At 40.8% G+C, this 23,229-nt stretch overlaps 1 protein-coding gene across 2 annotated transcripts in view; it reads right to left on the minus strand.

Moving 5' to 3' along the window:
• The window catches only part of LOC137259322 (LHFPL tetraspan subfamily member 2a protein-like), a 33,913-nt gene extending 20,392 nt beyond the window's left edge, over positions 1-13,521 (minus strand). Inside the window, exon 1 of one of the 2 annotated variants that reach the window (XM_067797005.1) lies at positions 13,465-13,521. The gene's annotated coding sequence lies outside the window, so the exon portion shown is untranslated. Of the gene's footprint in view, positions 1-12,034; positions 12,117-13,464 lie in introns of those variants that run through there. The other variant, XM_067797006.1, reaches the window with a different exon arrangement.
• Positions 13,522-23,229: the final 9,708 nt, after the last annotated feature.

Below are 23,229 nucleotides of genomic sequence, written 5' to 3' on the forward strand. Positions count from 1 at the left end.
GGAACAGGAATGGAAAATATCATGTAAAGGAAAAAAAGCAATGATAAATGTACTAATCAAATAACCTGAAAGGGATGATCCAAGGTGTGTGTGAGTGAGTGAGTGAGTGAGTGAGTGACTGGGTGGTAGAGTGAGTGAGTGAGCAAGTGACTGGGTGGTAGAGTGAGTGAGTGAGCAAGTGACTGGGTGGTAGCGTGAGTGAGTGAGCAAGTGACTGGGTGGTAGAGTGAGTGAGTGAGCAAGTGACTGGGTGGTAGAGTGAGTGAGTGAGCAAGTGACTGGGTAGTAGAGTGAGTGAGTGAGTGAGCAAGTGACTGGGTGGTAGAGTGAGTGAGTGAGCAAGTGACTGGGTGGTAGAGTGAGTGAGTGAGCAAGTGACTGGGTGGTTGAGTGAGTGATTGAGGTTGGCTTTGAGCAAAATATAGCTTCACCATGTTGTGTTTTTGGAATGCTAAAGTAAACCATATTTTTAACATCGAACTAATCTGCCTGAAAAGCATTACTTTCCCACCTGTCCTGCCCTTTTGACTGAGAGTAAAATTTAGATTTCTCTCAGTGGGGGTCAATTTCAATTTATTTATCTGTCAAAGTTATGCATATTCAGATACTGAGCATTATCAGCTCCCTGATATCCTTCAAGACATCACAGGCTGCAGACTTGTCTGTCCACTTTAGTCATGTGACCAGCTCATCCTACTCAACATCCCATCTAACAAACCCAAGTATGATGGTTCATGAACCCGCTGCTTGTACACTAAGGATGCCCCTTTCACTCAACCTCACGTCTGCTCCTACTCATCTTTCAAGTTGGGATGAAAGGCACACCTCGATCTTTGTTACAACTGAATGTTCGTTGAAATATTTCTCTACTCTTTCTTAATGTATTTTGTGTTTGAGGTTTGGGTTTTTTTAGGTTTGTGTAGAACACTGAGTATTGAAGTAGGGGCTGTATCATCATCATCATCATCATCATCATCATCATCACCATCATCACCATCACCATCACCATCATCATCATCATCATCATCATCACCATCACCATCACCATCATCATCACCATCATCATCATCATCATCATCACCATCACCATCATCATCATCATCATCATCACCATCACCATCATCATCATCATCATCACCATCATCACCATCACCATCATCATCATCATCACCATCATCATCATCACCATCCTCATCATCATCACCATCACCATCATCATCATCATCATCATCATCATCACCACCATCATCATCATCAACATTATCATCATCATCATCATCATCATCATCATCACCACAACCATCATCACAAATATTATCATTAACATCTGGAAACAACTGGCAAGGACTTCTTGTATCCTAACAATCACAGACTCAGACACACAGTCATGCATGCACACCATTCCAATTTATTCCATTCCAATACCTTGCTTTTGTGAAATGTCAGTCTCTAATTTCAACAAAATTCAAGGGTCATTCAAGTGACATTAGAGACGATGTAACCAGAATATATTGCTCTGGCATTAGCTTGAGCACCTACTCTTATCTGTCAAACTCTCGAAAAATGTTATCTTGCCATGTTAGGTCTTATCTTGTCACACCAGCTGGTATTACAACATAAAACTCCACATGAACCTCTGACCTTCTTCAACCGCAGGTGATAAAGTGTTGTTACTTAAATGATATTTTCCAAAAACTAGTTACATATTTATTGAATCAACTGAAAATTAAGTTTGTTGCCATAACACTTTCAGAGCTGAAAAAATAACATGGCAGTTAAATTGAATTATCTTGACATTAAATTACAGTTACAGTTTCAGTTTCATGAAAATCAAATATTTTTGTTTATTCTTGAGCTCTCTTTCTATGTCAACGGCACTTACCATATTAAATGAAAGGTGAAAAAAATATATCTGAAAGGCATTAATTTTTTCTTGAAATGTCACATTTAAGCTAACTGTTTGAAAACATGTAAGCACTGGACAAGTTTTAAATATGGAAAAGATTTACTACTCAAATTTTGATAAGGATATTCTGAGTGTCAAGACAATTTATGACCATGACTTTTAATTGGGAGCAGTTGTCATGGAAACAGCATTCACTATCCAACTGGAACATTCTCATTACAGTAATAAGCAATATATATTCACATACTTTCAAAATATGAGCTGTTTTAGGTTTTGTTTGCTGTATATCTAGTGATGGGAATCGGCAACCAAATCCACTATTGATTATTGGAGGACTTGTAATGAACAATTATTGATTATAATTGAAAGACGTACATTCTTAATGTTACCACCAATTTTAAGGTTTCCTCCCCAGGTTTTCTCTAATCAATGTTTTTTTATAACAAATACTGTCATGCGATGAAATGCATGCCTGCAAGAACAATATTTATCAGTCTCATTATGTTCACAATTGATGTAAAACACTCAAAGACATTCAAGATCACAGTAATATTTACCATAGTGATAAATATGAGAGTATGAGTACAATGCACAATGTTGAGCGCATGTTTTTCATGATTATTTCATCAATTTCAATGGTAAGTTTACTACATATTCAAATATTCTATACAAACTCAACAAAATTCCGCTTAATCGAAACTATGTTTTGAACAATCGATAATTATTTTTAATCCTTCTTTTCATCGATTTTTTATTATTTTTGATCACCGGAACTCCACTATATATGCTGAAATAATGCTGAAGTGATGTTTAGTAATTTCTTCGATGGCCATTTTAGTTGAGGTCATGAGGAATCATGATAATGTTTTTATAAACAACTTGTTTATTCTGTGAAAAGTGACATTTCAACATAGATTCTGTTAAAACATTGACTTTCACGGTATCAGTAAGCTGTATATCCATATATCCATAAAATTATCATGATTCTTCTGTGAAATATTCCATTATGCCCATGAGAACTGAAACAAATATTACTCAACACAGAAGTCAAGGAACAAGAGTTTTCCTTTATGCCATTGTTGATTTATCATCCCCTTCAATGAATGTAAGGCCAGACCAGTGTTACTGCTTGTTTTACAGATCTACCTGTAGGATATTTATACGAATAAGAAATAAGAAATTGCTAATGTTTCTAGTAGCTCAAAATGTAATCTTACAAGAATTATTTTTTGGATTGTGTCCTCCCTCCCCCATATACACTTCATAAATTGCAAAAAGTAAAATAGTAAAATTTTATTTCCATCTGTTATATTTATTATAAAAGAACATTTTGTACAATAATATAATAACAATCCATCCTATGATAAATTTTGTTTCATTAATGTGACCAACATATTCTGATCAACTGAAGAAGATAGCATTGTTTCCCCAAAGTAATCCTTCTGTAGAGTAGTCCTGTATTGCTGACCATGATATCTAGTGGACTATATGATGTTTTTGTATGATAGCACTATGGGCCATGAGGCCTCAAAAGCACTTGTCACTTGTCACCTGTCTCAAAAGTAATATATTTAACTATTTAGAAGGAATACTGTAAAATCATTATTATTTGCGGGGGTTTAATTTTCGCGCTTTTCTCGCAAAAAAATTATCCGCGAAAATAAAACCTCCGCGAATAATTTTGATATACTAGTATTGTGGAAATAAAAACAAACAAAGAGCTTTGAGTTTTAGTTTTGTATTGCTAGTGATTTGACTACAAGTACACGTCATTCATTCATGACTCAGTGAAACAAAAAGATACATAAAAACAAATTAAATAGTTGATTCAACACATGTCATTTTCAGTGTCTCTGATTGACATGATACGCACGACTTTACTAAATTAAAATGTCAGTATTACTTTGATTGGTGATTAAACTTTTTTCCCTTCCTGCTTTAAGGTTTTCTGAGAACAAAAATCTGTAAAACAAGTAATAAAACACGTCTGGCCTAATCAAACAAATCTTCTACATCTGTGATGTCATTTGAATTACATGATCGACACTATCCTGGACGAAGCCGATCGCCTGATGGAAATTGCTAAGTCTGTCCATAGTTAGAACCAGTTACTAGTCAACTATGAAATGAACATATTTGCCAAAGGCTGACCTTGTTAGACTGAAGGTCACTGGAATCTGTGACCTTCAATTATTGACCAATGACAAGTGATATAGAGATATATCCAACATGACCTTTATCTGTCATGGTAGACTGAGGCAGTTGTATTTTAAAATCATGGTTACAAACCTGAATTCATCCAGCATTCTAAACTAAGTCCTTCTAATTGGTCAAAAATGTCATTTTCAAAGGTCTTGTATTCAGAGGTAGACCTATTTTAAGAAAGGACAAAATATAGGAATAAGGGAACATACAAGTGTTCAGTATATATTTATGTCCAGAATTTCACCCCCAGTGCTATATACACTTTGTGAAGGAACCTGGAAAAGGATAAAGGGATCTGTTATACTTTTATTTGTGGTTGTTGTTTTGGTTTTCCGTTCTATATATATTCCACAATAAAATATATATATCATACTCTAAAACATAAACATAGAAGTGATGTCAAGATGATTAAACTGAAGCTGTAATGGAACAATAGCATGAAACAATTCAAAACATGGAACTCTGTGTACCCATTATCCTTACCGGGGACTCTGACAACAAATGTACTTGTTATGCATGTACGCGCTCAATATAACTACATTGTATTGGTGTAAGAAATATATATGCAAATGTATTTATCTATCATTAAGTCAAACAGATTGATTTGAAACAATATATAAATTATTTATACATATATTGTATTATCAAAATAATCGGCTCAATTTTACTACATGTAGACATGTCATGACATTTTAGACAAGAAGTGGATGAAGTTTTGTAACATTATTCTCCAGGGTATGAGATACAGACTACTAACAATGTCAGTCCATGTTTTGTTTACACTCATCTTTATGATCAAACCAATTAACTCCTTAACCTTCCACACCATGTTAACTGCACCATCAACACTGCCTTTAGTTATCAAAACACTCATAAAAGTGGGACACTTTTATACTTGGCAGGAACTTGTTGCTGGCCTCCACCACTGCCTCACTCAGTTATTGGGCAAAGACATAAACCAGATCATTTATTGCTTGAAGCGTATGGTCATACACTCAGTCCCTGGACCACACTGTTTTTCATTCATTGCAGCTGTTGGCATAATACAAAAGAAAGTCTAGATTTTTTCTCAGATTCTGCATCTTTCACCTCACTCAGACATGTTAAATTGTTATAGAGATCTTTGTTTCAATCAAAATGATACATTTTCACAGACTAAAGAGTAGTCTAGCTTCAGGGTTGTCCCCATAAAAATGATTTGGGGGTCAGTATGACTCTAGGTTTGTTGCATAATGCCACTGCAATATTGGATCTGTGTGACACAGGTCTTTAAATAGTAAAAATCTGGACCAGACAATCCAGTGATTACCCATTCTGACTACCTGAAGAATGTAGATGACATATGTGGAGGCTGGTCAGGACTCTTTTCGAGTGAGTGAGTGAGTGAGTGAGTGAGTGAGTGAGTGAGTGAGTGAGTGAGTGAGTGAGTGAGTGAGTGAGTGAGTGAGTCTAGTTTTACACCGCGGTCAGCATCTATTCAAGAGATGTTAACCTACCTGCAAAAGGTACAATGGAAGATAAATTCCAGATGCACTGCTTTTTTTGCAATGTGTAATGAAAAAATATGCTTTTGGATTATTTAGATGTTTTACCCTCTCAAAACTGACTTGCACCTGGTGCAAGTTGTACTAATAACTAGATTGCACTGTGTAATATTGGGTTTCACCAGCAAGTCAGACAGCACTAAATCAAGCCCTGCAAGTACACAGGATGTGAATGCAGCTGACATGTATCATTGTATCCTGATTGTGTAGAATGATGCTCATGCTTTTGATCACTGGATTGTCTGGTCCAGACTTGATTATTTATAGACAGCTGCCATATAGAGGGAATGTTGCTGAGTGTAGCATAAACCCAAACTCACCCGCTCCTGCATAACACTGATCAGCACATAAGAGTCATTCCAATACACTTGTATATGAAGTGATAATGTATTGAAAAGTTAGCCTTCCTTTGGATGTATCAGCGAAGTACATTAGGCAATGCAAAGTTTCTTAAAATCTTAGAGAAACCACTAGATACATTTACATTGATATTGTGATAGGAGCATAACCTGGAGAAAATCTAGACTTGCTCCATTTACGGTTGCAGTGTCACTGTGATGGTGGAAAATAAAATACTACATGGTTCTGGGGACTGTGTGATGGACTACAACGATTTGTAGATATATTGCTTTGTTGTCAATAATAGCCCACAATGTGACACTTCGCTAGGTTGGGGTGGCCCAGTTGTTAAAATGTTCGCTTGTCGCTCCACAGACTCGGTTCGATTCCCTACATGAATACAACGAGTGACTCCCATTTCTGGAGTACGCCCGTCGCGACATTGCTAAAGGCGGCATAAAACTATACTCACTCTACACCTCGCTAAAATATTTACCAGCTTGTGGTGATGCAACATTTTCAATCCCACAATCCACCAGCTGTCTGGTTCTTTTGGTGCGATGCGTTAGTGCGTCTGACCGCAAACATTCGGGAACAGGTGCTCGTCTGGTATTAATCTCACTTAAGTAGACAGAGTTGTCAAACTCCGCACAGACAATTCGTCCCTTCATTCCTGAAGTGGATGCATTCGCGAAGCAAACATGCTCCGAATTCTTGGCACGATCTTCTAAAGGGACCCCTACGTTCGAAAGAGCTCTGAATATTCGGACACATATTTGACTCAATTTGTTTATGTCGGTTGTAACGTGAGCCGATTGTGCTGTATCAACGACGAGGCTTGTTTTGTGATGTTTGCAAAGACGCTGCATTGCTGCCGACTGATGGCATTGGTATTAAAGGATTTGAATTCAAGGTTTTTTGTTTCTGCTAGTTTTACCAAACCAGGTGCGACTCTAATGGGAGCGAGAGAGCGAGAGTGAGAGTGAGAGAGGGATGGAGAGGGGAGGAAGAGAGAAAGAAAGAAAGAAAGAAAGAAAGGGGAGGGGAGAGAGTGGGGGGCATATTTCATTTCTGTGGGAGCACATGGTTTTCACATATTGCAGTTGACTACGCTGAACAGGTATATTTTGGCAGAACCAAACAATTCATTTTACACTGAAAAGGTGCTCCTGGGTGAAACGAGATCCTGGACCTGAGGAAATCTAGACTTGCTTAATTCATTTATGGTTTCAGCATTGCAAGGAATGGCTGGGTGGAAGGGAAGATAACGTGGTCAGGGACTGCGAGAAACTCACACTGCAATCATTAGGTGATTTCAGCCCCGTTCTTGGCAAGACTAAAGAAAGTTTTAACCACACACAACCCCTAAGCCCCTCTCACCCCCACCCCGACTCATTTATAATAATTCAGTAGTCTGTGTTTGTGTTTATGGACCAATGTGCCAGATTCAGGATGCTGTGACAGAATTCATGCATACATTGCCCCTGGACATAAAACAAATCATTTCTACAAGACCTGTTGTGATCTGAGCGTCACCAATGACACATGCCAACCTCGTATGTTGATATATGTGTATGGCAGCGTTAGGTTTTGGAAACATTTCATACGATAATGTATCCACTAGACTAGTGGCCTAGTAGATAGCGTCTATCTGGAGGGCGAATCGATGGTTCGATTCTCTACAAGCGTTACGCCGAAATACGTTAACCCGTGAAGATCCGAGTTAGAACTGATGTTAGTCGTAAGGGTTGACTAACGGGATCGGATGGTCAGACTCGCTTATACTTGGTTGAGATGTGATCGTATCCCATTTGTATAGATCGATGCTCATGCTGTTCATCACTGGATTGTCTGGTCCAGACTTGATTAATTATATACCGGTGCTATATAGCTGGTATAGTGTTGAGTAACGCTTAACTCATCTACTCGACGCTTTTTTTAAATCCCCAAACCAGTAACAACGTGTTGATCTTTTCAGTGATTTTGGATGGGTTAGCCGTGTGGTTAAAGCGTTCACTCGTCACGAAAAATAGCTGGGTTCAACAACAGGTGCTCGCGGTAAGAAAAGAGTGCCCTGTCTGGCACTCGTCACAAACACACGCAAAGGCAAGCCATGGGCAAACCTGAATGAACACGAGAACAGATCAAAATATGGACACATCACCTTGATATTTTATACCTTATCACATAGAAACTTTATGAAAACCAACAGAAAACCCAAATCCCTATCAATTGCGTCTCTAACTACGTTAATTGCGCCGATATATATACATGTATACTGAGGGAAACAAATAAGGGAACACCAGTTGATAGCTGTGTTCCTTTACGTATTCTCAGATTACCACCCACAGTGTAATACAAAGCTTGTGAAGAAACCTAGAAAAGAATTAAGGAAAACTTTCTTTTCATGTGTTCCCTTACTTGTTTCCCTCAGTATACATTCGTTGGGAGAAAAAAGTCGTGAGTGAGAACACTTGCTCACCTGTAATAGGGTCAGTATATCCTTAGACTGCAACAGCTTCTGAAACTGTGAGTCAGCACCCCTCCCATGTTAAATACACGAGGCCAGGTAAGCATGACTGAACGCTGGGTTGTTTACAAAGACAACACTGTCGATGTCATCTTAACTCGCCTGTCTGTGCCACTAAGCCGATCAACAGGTCAGCCCTTGGCTATGGGACGGACTAATTACCAATGTAGACTCCAATTAGCATTGTTTGATTTCTAATTAGGCCGACGGTGTTGTTTATCTTTGTCGCGACATGGTAACTACAAATGCGATTGTTTGAGTAACGCTTGTGTAGGGTTAGTACAAACAGAAAGAAAAACAGCCACGTGACTGTATTGGGCGCCTTTACACAAAACAGTCGTAGATCTGTCGTAAATGTATGTTAAAGTATCGGAATTACGATCGACTTAGAGCTACGTCTATGCTAAAGTATGGGAGTTACGATAGCCTTTTCACTACGACTGTAGTAAGTCTATGTTAAAGGGTTGGAGTTACGACCACCCGAGTGCTACGACTGCCGTAAGTTACGATCGCCTTGGAGCTATGTCTTTGTTAAGGATGGGAAGTAGGCCCGTTATAGACATACGACTGCGGGATGTCTGTGCTTAAGTATGGGACTTCAGATTTCTCTAACGCTACGTTTATAGTAAGTCAATGCTAGAGTACGACAGCTACGATTGCCTTAACGCTGAAGTCACTTTACGCAACTGGGCTCATGGTCATATTTATTTCATGTTTTGATCGACAAATTATTAGTATTGCATTTGCGAAAGCTGTTCACTAAAAGTGAATGAGTTGTGTTTTTGCCTCTTGTTATTTCTGTTGTCCTGTGGCAGGTCAGCTTCCAGGGTGGAGTATGCACGACCCTGAAGAGCAATTACCTGAAGATCGGGGTTAGAGCTGATCTTCAGGAACCTATGCTTGTAATGCAGTAATCCACAAGGCAAGTGGCCATGTGGATAGCGTCAATCTGGAGGGCGAATCGACAGTGGTCGTCAGAGGCGACTAACCGGATCGGGTGGGGAGACATGTCATCTTATCCGAACCGATGCTCATGCTGCTGATCATTGGATTGTCTGATCCAAACGCAGTTATGTACAGTCCATAAAGCTTGAATATTGCTGTGTGCAGGGATAAATAACGAACAAGCATATATTACCTGTCAGGGGCCCGTTTCACAAAACTCTCGTAAGCCTAAGATCTCGTGACTTTTCTCGTAGCATTTGCACCTCCTATGTTACAGTATGCCAGATACAAGAGCTACGAGAAAAGTTCCGAGATCTTAGGCTTGCTAGAGTTTTGTGAAACAGGCCCCAGGTCTCGTTTTAATCGTATAGATTGACGCCACGTTGCCGTAAAACTTCGCGCGTCATATTGTCCTTCACGGGTCCATGATTCGAATCCAATTTGCGTCCGGTTACATGATCCAGTGAATAGTCCACCGTTATGACACACATAGCTCCAGATAACTTGATTAAAGAATACACTGGCAGATATAACTTAATCAACTAGAGTAGATTAGCAAAGACTACCGGGGATCAATGTGGTTTAAGCGTTCTGTCATGTTGTGCACAGTGCTAAAGGCTAAAGGCCAGGGACCCAGTTCGATCCCCGGTGGTCGCACTTACGTTGGCCCCCCCAAGATGGGCACATTTGCATAGTATTCGTGGATAGTATGCATAGACACACATCGTCTCAGTTCGCCCAGCAATAAAATAGGTAACCGTAAGGATGTGCTGGCAGTTAGTGTTTGGCTCATTGCGCCTGACAGTATGGTTGTATGTTCCCCAGGGAGTTGAGTCCTATGACCGGGAACAGTAATGTAGGTAGCGCCGTGAGCAGGCAATGTGCCTGGATATTAGCGCCATATGAGAGGACTATCACTATAACTATTTCCGGTCCGTGAGTTGAGTGGTATATATAGACTTAGTTAGGTACATTGAGCCCGCGTTACCTCATCGCAGTACAACACGCACACTAACGCCGGGATCATCATCTACTGATTCAGACAAACAGCTGAACGTGCATCGCTGTAATGCCTTTAGTGAGTCATGTTCTGTAACATTTACACGTGGGGTGAGAGTTTCTACACAAGACGAGTAAAGAAGATGGGCAGAGCCAGACTGTCTCTCTTTTATGCCCTAGGGCACATACATGACTTTAAAATAACCCTCTTCCTATTTGCATCATTCTCAGTTCCAGTCGGGGCGGTGGGGATCGAGGCCTAATGGTAAAAGCGTCCGCTCGTCACGCTTAAGACCTGGGTTCGATTCCCTACATGGGTACAACGTGTCAAGCCCAATTCTAGTGTCCCCTGCCGCTGGAATTTTGCTAAACCGGCGTAAAACTATACTCACTCACTCTTATACTTGAAGGTTCCTCAACAAAATTACGTTTTATCTTTCACGTTACTGACTTTGTCACTGTTCTTATTGACACTTAGATACTTGAGTCTCTCTTACACTCAGTTCTGTTGTCCCCAGCAGTGACATTACTGGAATATTGCTAAAAGTGGCGAAAAACCATATTCACTCACTCACTCACATACTTCAAGGTAAATCTTCTACGTTACTTTTTTCTGGTACCAACACCCTGGGTAGGGATGATAAGATGCATATGCATTTACATATAAACACAATACAGGAATCATATTAATGCATTATCGAGAGATATTGCTCTTTAATATGGGGTAGTATTGGGGGTAACTTGTAAGTCACTATCAAAAGTTTTCAAAATATTTACCTTGTATGTTTATTTTTCATTAATTATTATTTCAAATAATACCAAAGCACAAAATGTTTACTTTCTTTTGTGCGTCAGTTTATATATCACTTCGGCCAGTCTAGATTTCTATGGTAGCTGAAACTAAACACATTTTCTAGACTTTACTTTATCATGGCTAACAGACAACAGACAATTTAACAAACTGAATTTTAAAATATTTCTATTTCAGAGATTAAATGTAGTTCCTATTCACTTGAAATGATATTTTAGGATCAAAGGAGAGTACTTCACATTTGCTGAAGCTGTTGTCGGTTTAGAAAATCATAAAACGGCATTTGTTTTTCAACAAAATCACCCGTACACACAATAAATTCGAAATGACAATGGTCTGGCCCAAAGCGGCTTTGAACTGGGTCTCGCAACTACATCAGTATATCGTCCCGTACATAAAGTGTCCATCCAAATTGTTAGTTTGAATTTCGTGAAACACACCGGTGTTGTGTTTCTGCCATATCCATTCACAGAACGCGCCTACATCATCCTCTAACGTTATTCCAATACAGAAATCATTTCCTATTTCTCCAGACAGTCGGTTATTGGAGGACTATCAGTTTCAGGACAATCGATACAAGCTCAGCAAACTACCGTCATCTGTTGTATTTAATCATATGCTCGTCTGCTTTAAGTATCGTCTGCTCTGGTAGTAATACACAATAGAATAACCTGTTGATATGACCAGAAACGGTTTCGTCAAGAATAGACCCGTGTCAAAGATTCAGCATCTATAAAATCATAAATCGTACATACCCACAAAAGTCAGATTGTCGTCTGCGCTACCAATCACTGCCAGCTGTGTATGGAATATGTTTTACAGTGGGATGAATCCTCGATGTATAAGCTTGAATCACAGAGAATGGCAACACCAGTAACAAGAGAACATCCATGAAAACTGAACACCCAACCGACTCGACTCCTATGAGCTGTTAGAGTTACTTCATAACGATAATATTTCCACAGCGCTCGTCTGCTTCAAACTCCAAACAACGGTCGCCGCGTGACTCACACTGCGGAACAAATGGGATATGGACGAAATCTACTCCAAACAGATACGTCAACAATATTCATCCAAATATTTTGAAAATCGGGTCCCAAATAAGACGCTTGGTCTAAAATGGCGTCTGAAGCAGACGATAACAGCACGCGCCATGTAGTGCACGAGACAGATGGATCAATATTTCAGATGAAAGATTAGAATTGTTGTCCCCCGCTTCCCCCGCAGTAAACCTTTGTGTGTTCTTCCGCGGGGTGATTTACCTTTAGACTCGGCTAAACAAAGCCACGGTTCGCTGAATAGCAAGAGTCATTACCCAGAAATATAATCATTTCCAACAAAAACACAGACAACATAAATTATGCAATATTTTATGCTTCGTATTTAATATTAAAAGCAGGAGTGAATCAACACGCGTTCTACAAATTGCTAATCTTATGAAATGGAATAACATTTGTATTATGGCACAACATCGTGAATATTGAACGAATTAAACAATTATGACGTCTTTCTGAACTTTATCCCATGCGTAGCTGCTGTTATAGTGGGCAAACGGGATGACACAACGCCCGTAATGACTCAGTGTCCCAGCAAATAACAAGAATGCTAATTTGAGATGGGCACCAGAACTTCCATACGACCCCTATGATTAATTGCACATGTATAATATTACCATATACTACATATACACGTACTTCGTTTGCACCATCATACCGCCACTTGGCGGCATTGTTCAAGGATGATATCATATGATATCACCCTGTACATATTGCCATGGGTAATTAAAAAGACCGTATTAACAGATAATTAAAAAGATACTTGACAAAGACTATTAACCCAAACGGGAAGTTTACAAATATAATTCTATCAATAAAAAGAAAATGATCTTTTCAGGCACATTAGGTTTCTAAATTAATTTAAGAAAATTTGATATCCTAAGCATATGCAGCATATATAGCATAAGCGGATGTTGATAAATTTCCCTTTCCGTTTTTTAACGGCACCGCCTGTCGTGTTGATAATCATGCACAACGAGACCATTTTTTAAATATTAAATGATTCCGTTGATATGTTTGACCTTATCAAATTATCTTTAAATTCGAAGTGTAAACAATGTATATACATCTAGCTACATTTATGTGCTGAAATCAAATTTTCAAATGCAAAGAAATGATTTGAAACTTGCCTTTGTGCGTCTCGTATTGTCGACTGCGACGAAATAGCCAGTAGACTTTTTAAAACTGATCGGGACCGTCTCAAAATTCGTGAAAGAACATAAAACATCAACAAAGTTCATCTCTTCAGGTGACATATACCGTACATGTAACATCGATGGGAAACAAATGTATAAACATTCCACTGCCATTCCATTTTCAAGATAATTGGCACGTAGAGTATTAACTGATCACATAAATTTACTTCTATGAAAGTGATACATTAAAACATGAAGGCAATTTTGAGACGAACCCTAACCTTTCACACAATGGGTCGACATTTTGACATGTGTTTTCTTTTCCAAACATGCATTATTCCGGTATTTGTCACAGTGCCAAGAACCGGACTGCTTGTCAAGCTGTTTAAACTACAACCAATTCTCTTTGTTGCCAGAAACAATAATGGTGAAATTGAATATATTGAACTGACAGTAAGCTTTAATCATGTATGGAAGAAAGGTCAAACAAATCACGTTAGGGGGTCAAAGGAAGGTCATGCCATTATCCCGTCAAAATTTATTTTCATACTGTTATTTATGAATCATGTTTCGTGTATGATTATCATTGTCGTATATAGATACCACACCCGGTTCTTGTCTGTTGAGTAGCCGATGGGGCGGTAGGATAGCCTAGTGGTTCAAGCGTTTGCTTGTCACACCGATGGCTTGGGTTCGATTCCCCACAGTGTTCTGAAGCCCATTTCTACTGTACCCAGCAGTTATATTACCGGAATATTGCTAAAACGGCGTAAAAGTATACTCACTCTTGTTTGTCGGGGGATTGGGGGTAGCCAAGCGTTTGACGTATTCGATCAACTTTCTGAGGGGGATATCAGAAATGGGCTTCACACATGGTATCCATGTGAGGAATCGAACCCGGTTCTTCGACGCGAAGAGCGAACACTTTACCCACTAGACTACCCTACCAATCTATTGCTTGCAACAGAAGAGCTGACAGTTTCAGTCCAAGCCTGAAGTAAACACACTGACCTGGGAGATCCTTGTATACATAAATGTGAACTGTTTCCATCCATCAACTCTAAAATGTATCTTATAAAAAGCACGTGGTTTGATGCCTTGTACAAAACAGACAACTCTTAATCAAACAGCGCACACTGTGATAAATAGTTCACACGTCACCGGGTTCAGTTGCAAGACGACTCCGGGAGGACAGTACGTGAGAAGAACAAAATGTCATGCACCAAGAACATTCCAACCATCTCATGACAGCCTCAGCACGACATGTACATGTTTTGTGTGTTTGTTGTTTAACGCTGCAGTCAGCAAAAATCCATTTAAATCCACGACTGGAACATTATCAAGTCTGGACCAGAAGATCCAGTGATTGATTCGACGGTCAAAGGCCAAATGACGTCGGAGCAAGACGGTGAGAGATATGACACACATCACAGAACTTCACACTTCATACCCATGAAACTAATACAACCCTGGAAACCACAAAGGCGTGACCATTCATGCTCCTGGGATTCATGGCGTATACTATCTGGATAGGGAGCTGTAGATCATTGGTTCGATCCTAAAGATCATTGTATCGATCCCAAGTTGAGTCGTACCAAAATAATTGAACAGATACTACTTGTTATTACCTTGCCTGCCGTGGGGTCAGAACACGGATGGATCCGTGTCGGAGAGAAGTATGACCATGTTAAACTGCATGAATCTCGGTGGGCTAGCCCTATGAACTATTCACATTCCCGGCTGTACAAGCCCCGCATACACGTGCATTATTACAATAACAATAAATTGATAAAAATATTGAAGGCGTCGCGTCCGCCACCTACCTAACACCCGTAGACTCTACATAGCTAAATTTCTCGTGTCCCTCGCTTTGATATTCCTGCAATACTGGCTAAAAGCGGCGCAAAACCAGACTCACTTACTCCTAGTAAAATTTTCTGCATGACCTGATAATCTCGACGATGTAAGGGGGGCTCGTGTTATGTAACAGCTATCTCGTGTTACACAACAGCTTCGAACCTGATTTCACTTATCATTACATCGCATATACATTTTTGAACGCCATGCATATACATGCTTTGAACGCCCATGCATACACATTTTTTGAACGCCCATGCATACACATTTTTTGAACGCCCACTCATCCCAGACTCATGAAGATCCCGGGTTAGAACTGATCTTCAGTAACCCATGCATGTCGAAAGAGGCGACTAATGGGATCGGATGGTCAGGCTCACTGACCTGGTTGACACATGTCATCATATTCCAATTACGTAGATCGATGTTCATGCTGTTGATCACTGCACTGTCTGGTCCAGACTCGATTATTTATAGACCGTTTAGCTGGAATATTGCTGAGTGCGGCGTTAAGCAACAGCCAACCAACACATTACGTCGCGTACAATTTTTTTTGGAACTCCCATTTATTCCCCACTATTGAGAGGTAGTAGTTACCTTATGAATAACACTTTCATGTTTTGAGATGGTCCCCATATCATGGCGCTGGTTATGATTCTAAGACTGGACAAGCTATTCTCATATTGCGTCATAAACTGGCATAAACGTTTTAATGAAGTGCTATTTTCCGGACAGATGGTATATACGACTCATAAAGCAGCTGTCAAAATTTACTACCAGCTCCCTCCGCTAAATTAATTTGACTTACCAGAGTTGGATTTGGGTGCTTTGTTGTGAAACAGATGCGAAAGCTGTGCTTCATTGTTCTGTGTTTCATCGTCTTGTTGCCATGAGATGACTTCAGCCAGAATCGCCTGTCTCTGAATCCACTTGAGGATTCGGTACCATTAAGACTGAGTGATTGAGTATGGTTTTACGCCGCTGCTACCAATATTCCAGCAACATTACAACGGCGAACATGGGCTACACACACTGAAGGGATTCTAACCCGGGGTATCGGCATGACCAACGAACGCTTTACCCTTAAGGCTACCCGCCGCCCCTCTGTGTGAGTGAGTGGGTGCGCTGATGATATAGAGTGACGTCATCATTTTTTTTGAGCGGATTCACTAATTGTGTCACCAGGCCGGATAAGATCCGGATTAGAACTGGTCTTTAGAAACCCATGCGAGGCGACTAACGGGATCTGGTATTCCGTGTTGGTGTAAGCCATCGTATCCAAGTTGAAGATATCGATGTTCATGATGTCAATCACTGTATTGTCTGGTCTCTTATATTAACGGGCTGCTGTCATACACATGGATTGTTGCGTATTTAAATAACAATGAAACAAAACAAGGGAGTAACGTTCCACGGACGATTTCAAACGAGGTTGCGATTTCCGGAAGTGCATATCGGGTAACTACCTCCCCGGAAACCGCCGTCCGGTACTGTAACTCACTGCATCGCACTCGTACTGTCACGTGAAGATCTCTTTACCGTAATGGACTCATCATTGTCATTCACTCACTAAATACCCTGTATAGTTCAGTAAAGTATAAAGAATGTTACTCAGTAGCTGTTTCAGTGGGGCATCATACATAAGTATATTGGATAATAGTCGGCATTCATGCTCAAAAACAGCGCACTAGTGTGCGTGCGTGCGCGCGCGTGTGTGTGTGCGCGTGTGTACGGTGCCCTTTTTTCCAGGGGAGATAGCGCGGCAATCAAATTTGCATATGACATTCGGCGGGGTTTGGGGGTCGTAAATTTTATAGGAGGGGAGGGGCGTGGGGGCGAGTCATTCATATTGTACATGTGCATAAAATCATCAACACCCTCCTTGCAATAATGAATGGTCCCCTAGCATCATATTAGGTCTTTGTCAGAGAATGTGGTATTTCGAAATTTATGAAACTATATTTTTGTCGAAAATGAGATACAATTATAGCGGAAAGTGCTCTCTACCCATATTAACGCTACAACCTGTGGATAATAGCTTCATAGTTAACTCCGCGCTTGGCACATATAACCAGACTGTGATATTTATTCGGGAGTGAGTGGGTTTAGTTTTACGCTATATTTCCAGCTGGAAATAATCGAGTATGGACCAGACAATCCTGTGACCAACAGCTTGCGCATCGATCTGCACAATTGGGAACCGATGACATGGATCAACCAAGTCAGCGAGCCTGACCACCCGATCCTGTTAGTCGCCTTTTACGACAAGCACGGGTTGCTGCCAATACTGTAACCCGGTCCTCAGTGGCTGTTTTAGGAGAGATAGCCTAGCCGCGCAACTTTCTCAGATCCTCTTGGGCTGCTTTTCCTAAACATTTAGTCCTTGACCGGACTTTGCGTCTACTTTGTCAGAGAAACGGACGCCCAGCCCAACATGGGTCGTATGTTGTCGAAATCGCTTTTAAAACTTAACAACCCACCGAATACTGCACCCAGTTTCGAAGAGGCAGAATGGAGTTTGATGTTGTTGGGACTAATCCGTTTGTTTGAGTGCAAAAAGGGAACTTATTTCTGTGGTGAACCTGCGCTAAAATAAACGATGAAAATCTTGCGTAATCCGACCTAATGCATTCGGTTTGTAGGCGTGACCTGGCGCATTTGACTGTGATTTCCGTACAGCATGCGCAAAGAACACGACGTATTTGTCGGACATTTTCAATCGGGTTGTGCAAATACGCAGTGGAAATCCCGCCGGCATGTATTGTGCAGCGATGTGGGTGATCTTTGAAACACAGTTTGTCTCTGAAATGAACATATTTACAAAAAAAATGGTTTCTAAAATATATATAAACAAATTATACTATAAAGAGGAAACCAGACTTTCCTCATCTGCTGACTGAAACTGTAGTAACCAACACTTGCCAGACATTCTTGACTTGTATGCGTTGTGTAGGGTGTATTTCTTTCAGGGTCTATAAAAATTATGACAGACTAGATATATATGATTAAGAAGAAACCTAGTCTAATGGTATCATGGTCAAGTCGGGCGCTGCGTTTTACTTTGATGAACCTAGGAACAATTAACCAAAGAATTCGAAGACGATTTGGAGTGGAATTAAACTTGGGCCCCGTCTCGCATACGCAATATAATAAGTTGGCGCGCATAGGAAGCCGGAAACCAGCTTAGGGACTCTGTGTTAGTGTTGGACAAAGAGAGTATTCGTTGTTTTCCCATCAGTAGACATCTGTCATTTTTCGGGAGTATCATCATGCAACATAGACTCCGACTCGTCGGAACTTAATGGCGGCGAACCTGCTCAATAATGAACCTGTTATGCATGGGTCACACGCGGGGTAAACTCCTAACCGCGGCCTACACAGTACATGAAACGATGTACATGTCATGGGGTTTCACATCACGTGACGTAAGCGTGACGTGATTTAGCGCCATGTGCATTATTACTTATAGCATTATGGGAACCAGCTCAGGGGCTGTGAATCTGTGTTGAACATCCACACATACAAAGATAAACTGATTTACGTTCGGCTTGGAAAACTTCTCTGCAATTAAACGACTTTTTGATCTGAGTTAAGCTTAATGTGGCGGAACTTAAAACGACATAGTCAGGCAACTGACATGGTGGTCTTACAAAATCTTCACTTCGTTATTTGATCGTTTTAGCTGGTAAAATCTGTCGAGTATGCTAATTATCTGTTGGATGGGTTCTTTGTGTGATAAGAAGTAACCTCTTTATGACGTGGCTCTTTTTATCTTTGCTGTGTAAAGTTCGTGTAGCATAGGGGGGATGGGGTACACATAGTCATGTGGTAAAAGCGTTCGCTTGTCACACTAGAGACCCGGGTTCGATCCCTCAAATGGATGCAACGCGTGAAGCCAATATCTGATTTCCAGCGCTGTGATAATATCTTATTCTGCTGCCAGTGCCTGGAATAGCCTACCCATTAAAATTGGGGGTGAGTAAGTGAGTTTAGTTTTACGCCGCACTCAGCAATATTCCAGCTATATGGCGGCGGTTTGTAAATAATCGAGTTTGGACCAGACAATCCAGTGACCAACAACATGAGCATCGATCTGCGCAATTGGGAACCGATGACATATGTCAAACAAATAAGCGAGCCTGACCACCCGATCATGTTAGTCGCCTCGTACAAGCATATTTGCCTTTAATGGCAAGCATGGGTTGCTGAAGGCCTATTCTCTACCCCGGGTAGACCTTCACGGGTCCATTAAAATAAGACTCTGTCATGGCTATTCTTTCATTAGCTCTTATCTCAAGACCTACTTCTACAGACTTGCCTATTCCAAAATGATTCCTATCAGTGTTTTGTGTTCCTTCTTGTGGGCACATTGAGCATGCATTGTACATTGAAAGGCACCTTATGAATGGACTTAAAAATAAATATCAAAATTTAATAAATAAAATATGCCAGATAACGTCGTAAAACCATACTTACTCACTCATTCCAATGAAGAGACCGACATCACTCCCTTTCTGACTTATCTTTCCGCTGGGTTCGTTGAAGATCGAGACTATACGAAAACAAAAACTCCGCACACGGTTATGCGACCCATACCACACAATGGGATGAGTAACACGGAGCAATTCCATCTAGTTTTTATCCCAATCAACCTGGCGCCCGTCCCATGTGCACCTAAACGACCGCGCATTCCAGTCAGAGACCCAGTTTTATGTCTGTTGGGCGTAACCACCCTCGCGTTTTCAACTGTGATGTTTTTCATTAATCTTCACAACTCGTCCCTTTCCGTACCCAAGCAATCATCAATGACAAATCACATTCGGAAACAATTTCCCATTTTCGAAATTGGCTTTAAACCTCTGAAATGAAATATCTTGAATTTCTTAAGCCCTTTATCTTTTAACTGTGAGAAAGTGTAGTTTTACGCCGCGTTTAGCAATGTTCCAGCAATATCACGGTAGGGGACACCAGAAATGTGCCTCACGTTGTACCCAAGTTAGGAATCAAATCCAGGCCTTCGGCGTGACAAGCAAACGCTTTAACCTATTTAGAATAAACTGACGTACAAAAGAAACTTCACACATGATGTATCGGATTATAGGACACCACCCTGGATTTGCAGTAAGTCAAAATCAAAATACTTTTCAAAATATTTGTGCTGTTTTGGGGGAAACAATGAAATGTCACAAAGTGTATACATTGGGGGAACTTCCCGCCCGCTTCCATTACCAATTAAAGAACACAAAACTTCCGACTAGAAAAAAATGAAAATCTAAATAAGCCATAGCCGACCACAACCAAGCCAACCCCCACCATGCCATCTAGACTTGGGCTTAGTCCCTGAATATATATAATTTTGATAGCATAAAAAAAATCCCAAGAAGACCAGAGAGTTTCTTCATGTAGGGCATTAATTAGCATTGTATGGAGGGTTGGGCATTTGGGGAAAAATGTGTTTAAGGCACTGTGAGACAGACTACATTGCAGGGAGGGCTAGGCTGTAGGGAAAATAATGTGGTTCAGGGACTCTGAGACTACATTGCAGGGAGGGCTAGGCTGTAGGGAAAAAATGTGGCTCAGGGACTGTGAGACAGACTACATTGCAGGGAGGGATAGGCTTTAGGGAAAATAATGTGGTTCAGGGACTCTGAGGCTACATTGCAGGGAGGGCTAGGCTGTAGGAAAATAATGTGGTTCAGGGACCCTGAGGCTACATTGCAGGGAGGGCTGGACAGTAGGGAAAATAATGTGGTCCAGGGTCTGCGAGACAGACTAGATGCCATCATATGGTACATCATCGACATCCTGGAAATCAACCGAGCATACTACAAGATCAGGAAACTCCATGACGCCATAAACATCCAAAACTTCAACCCCACCATGAATCATGATCGACGTTAATTCATCAGAGATTATTTAATAGATCTATTATATGGCCTCCGATTTCATGTTCTCGGTCTATCACCACGTTATTAAAGACAACCACCAGTAATCCACTCATATCTCCCTTGCACATCTGGCTGCCACGCTTCCCGTCTTGCACTGGAATCATAACCAACCACAGTGCACTTCAACCTACTTACTAATTATCTCATTGTACATCAAATTCATCAAGTGTATAAACCCAACCTCTGATCACAACCAATCACTCTGTACGTCAACCTACTCTGCTCAAATCACTAAGTAGATACCCAGTGTACATCAATTTTGTCAGTTGTATGTACTCACTATGCAGCTACTGAATATATTCTCAATGGTACTACTGTTTGTATCTGAGGCTTGATAAGAGCGTTAGTACCTACACCAAAACGTCGCTTTCAGTGCAATAGAGAGGTTCACTATCCATAGCAGTCAATACAGTGAGCATAGAAACTGTAGAAATCCTGATGTCCAAATATAGAAGATAAGCATAAAACATGAGCATCACAATATGTGTATAGCTTTCTACTCATAATTTTACTTGGAGAAATTTCGACAATTGACAGAGAGGGGTTCGGTGCCTAAACTCCATACAGGGCCGTGTGACATGTTGAGTTTCAAAAGCTGAAATCACAACGCGGAGGCGCCACCCAGGGCTGGGACACCAGTTGAGTTTTACAAGATGGAATCACAACACGGAAGCAACACCCAGAACAGCCTAAACTCCACCCAGGGCCGGGACACCAGTTGAGTTTTAAAAGATGAAGTCACAACGCGGAAGCGCCACCCAGTCCAGCTCCACACAGGGTGGGACACCAGTGCGGAAGGGACGAATCTAAGCTGGGCACTCCCCACTTAAAGACAGCCCCGTCACTGAGATTCCCATTTGATACTATGTGTCGCTTGTGTAGGAAGCGAACTGACGCCTGCCTGCCCAACTCACTCAAATAGCCATCACGAGAGACACAAGGTAGGAGTAAACGCTAAGGGAAGCCATCGATGGACACCGAGAAGCTGAAAGACCGGAAGTAACACGTGACCGGAAATTTTCTCATTGGAATATCTTTCAGCAAGTGTTACAAGTGTCATTTAAGGCTTGTGTAGAAAACGTTAGTGACACTGAACTGGAGTACTGAAGATAATGTCTCGTCTTTAAATATTTTGAGGGGTGTTGTTAAAAAATTGCATACATTCACTCGTCAGTTTGAAACTCGACAACCCTGGAAATGATTCATTTGTGTCATGAGGCCTGATATTGGCTGAAGACATGCACACAGCTAAACAGAATTGGGAGAGCGATCCATTTTGAAATTAGATTCTTTAGTTTCACTGATGCACGTGACTGTCGATTTACACAATCTACCGACAGTGTTACAACTGTAGTCTGTCTCAGTCCCTGAACCACGTTATTTCCCCAACTGCCAAGCCCAACAGCCAAGTCCTCTCTGCTAAAGCTAAAGCTCTCAATGAAGTAAGTCTAGGTTCTGAATCTTAGGTCTTCCTGGGGCTCCTTTCAATTTAAATGGGCTTGTTTGTTACAATCAAATCTATATGTATGCAGAGACCAAGCGTTAGTCTAATATAAGTGATACTCCAGATAACTGAAGGTCCCAAGAGCCATAATAGAGTGAGTGAGTGAGTTTAGTTTTATGCCGCAGTCAGCAATATTCCAGCTATATGGCGGTGGTATGCAGATAATCGAGTATGGTTCAGAAATCCAGTGGCCAACATCATGGGCATCGATCTGCGCAACTGGGAACCGATGACAAGTCAGCGAGGATGACCACCGGTCCTATTAGTCGCCTCTTACAACAAGCACAGTCGCCGTTTATGGGTTACTGAAGGCCTATTCTACCCCGAAGCTATACGGGTCCATAAAAGAGATTAGTTTTACAAAATCAGAATGTTCATATGCAAAGTGAAAGAAAAATATATCAGGTGCCAGTCGTGATGTGGCCTTGTGACGTGTGAGTGAGTGCAGTT

Source organism: Haliotis asinina, chromosome 13, assembly GCF_037392515.1.
Source record: "Haliotis asinina isolate JCU_RB_2024 chromosome 13, JCU_Hal_asi_v2, whole genome shotgun sequence".
NCBI lineage: Eukaryota > Metazoa > Mollusca > Gastropoda > Lepetellida > Haliotidae > Haliotis > Haliotis asinina.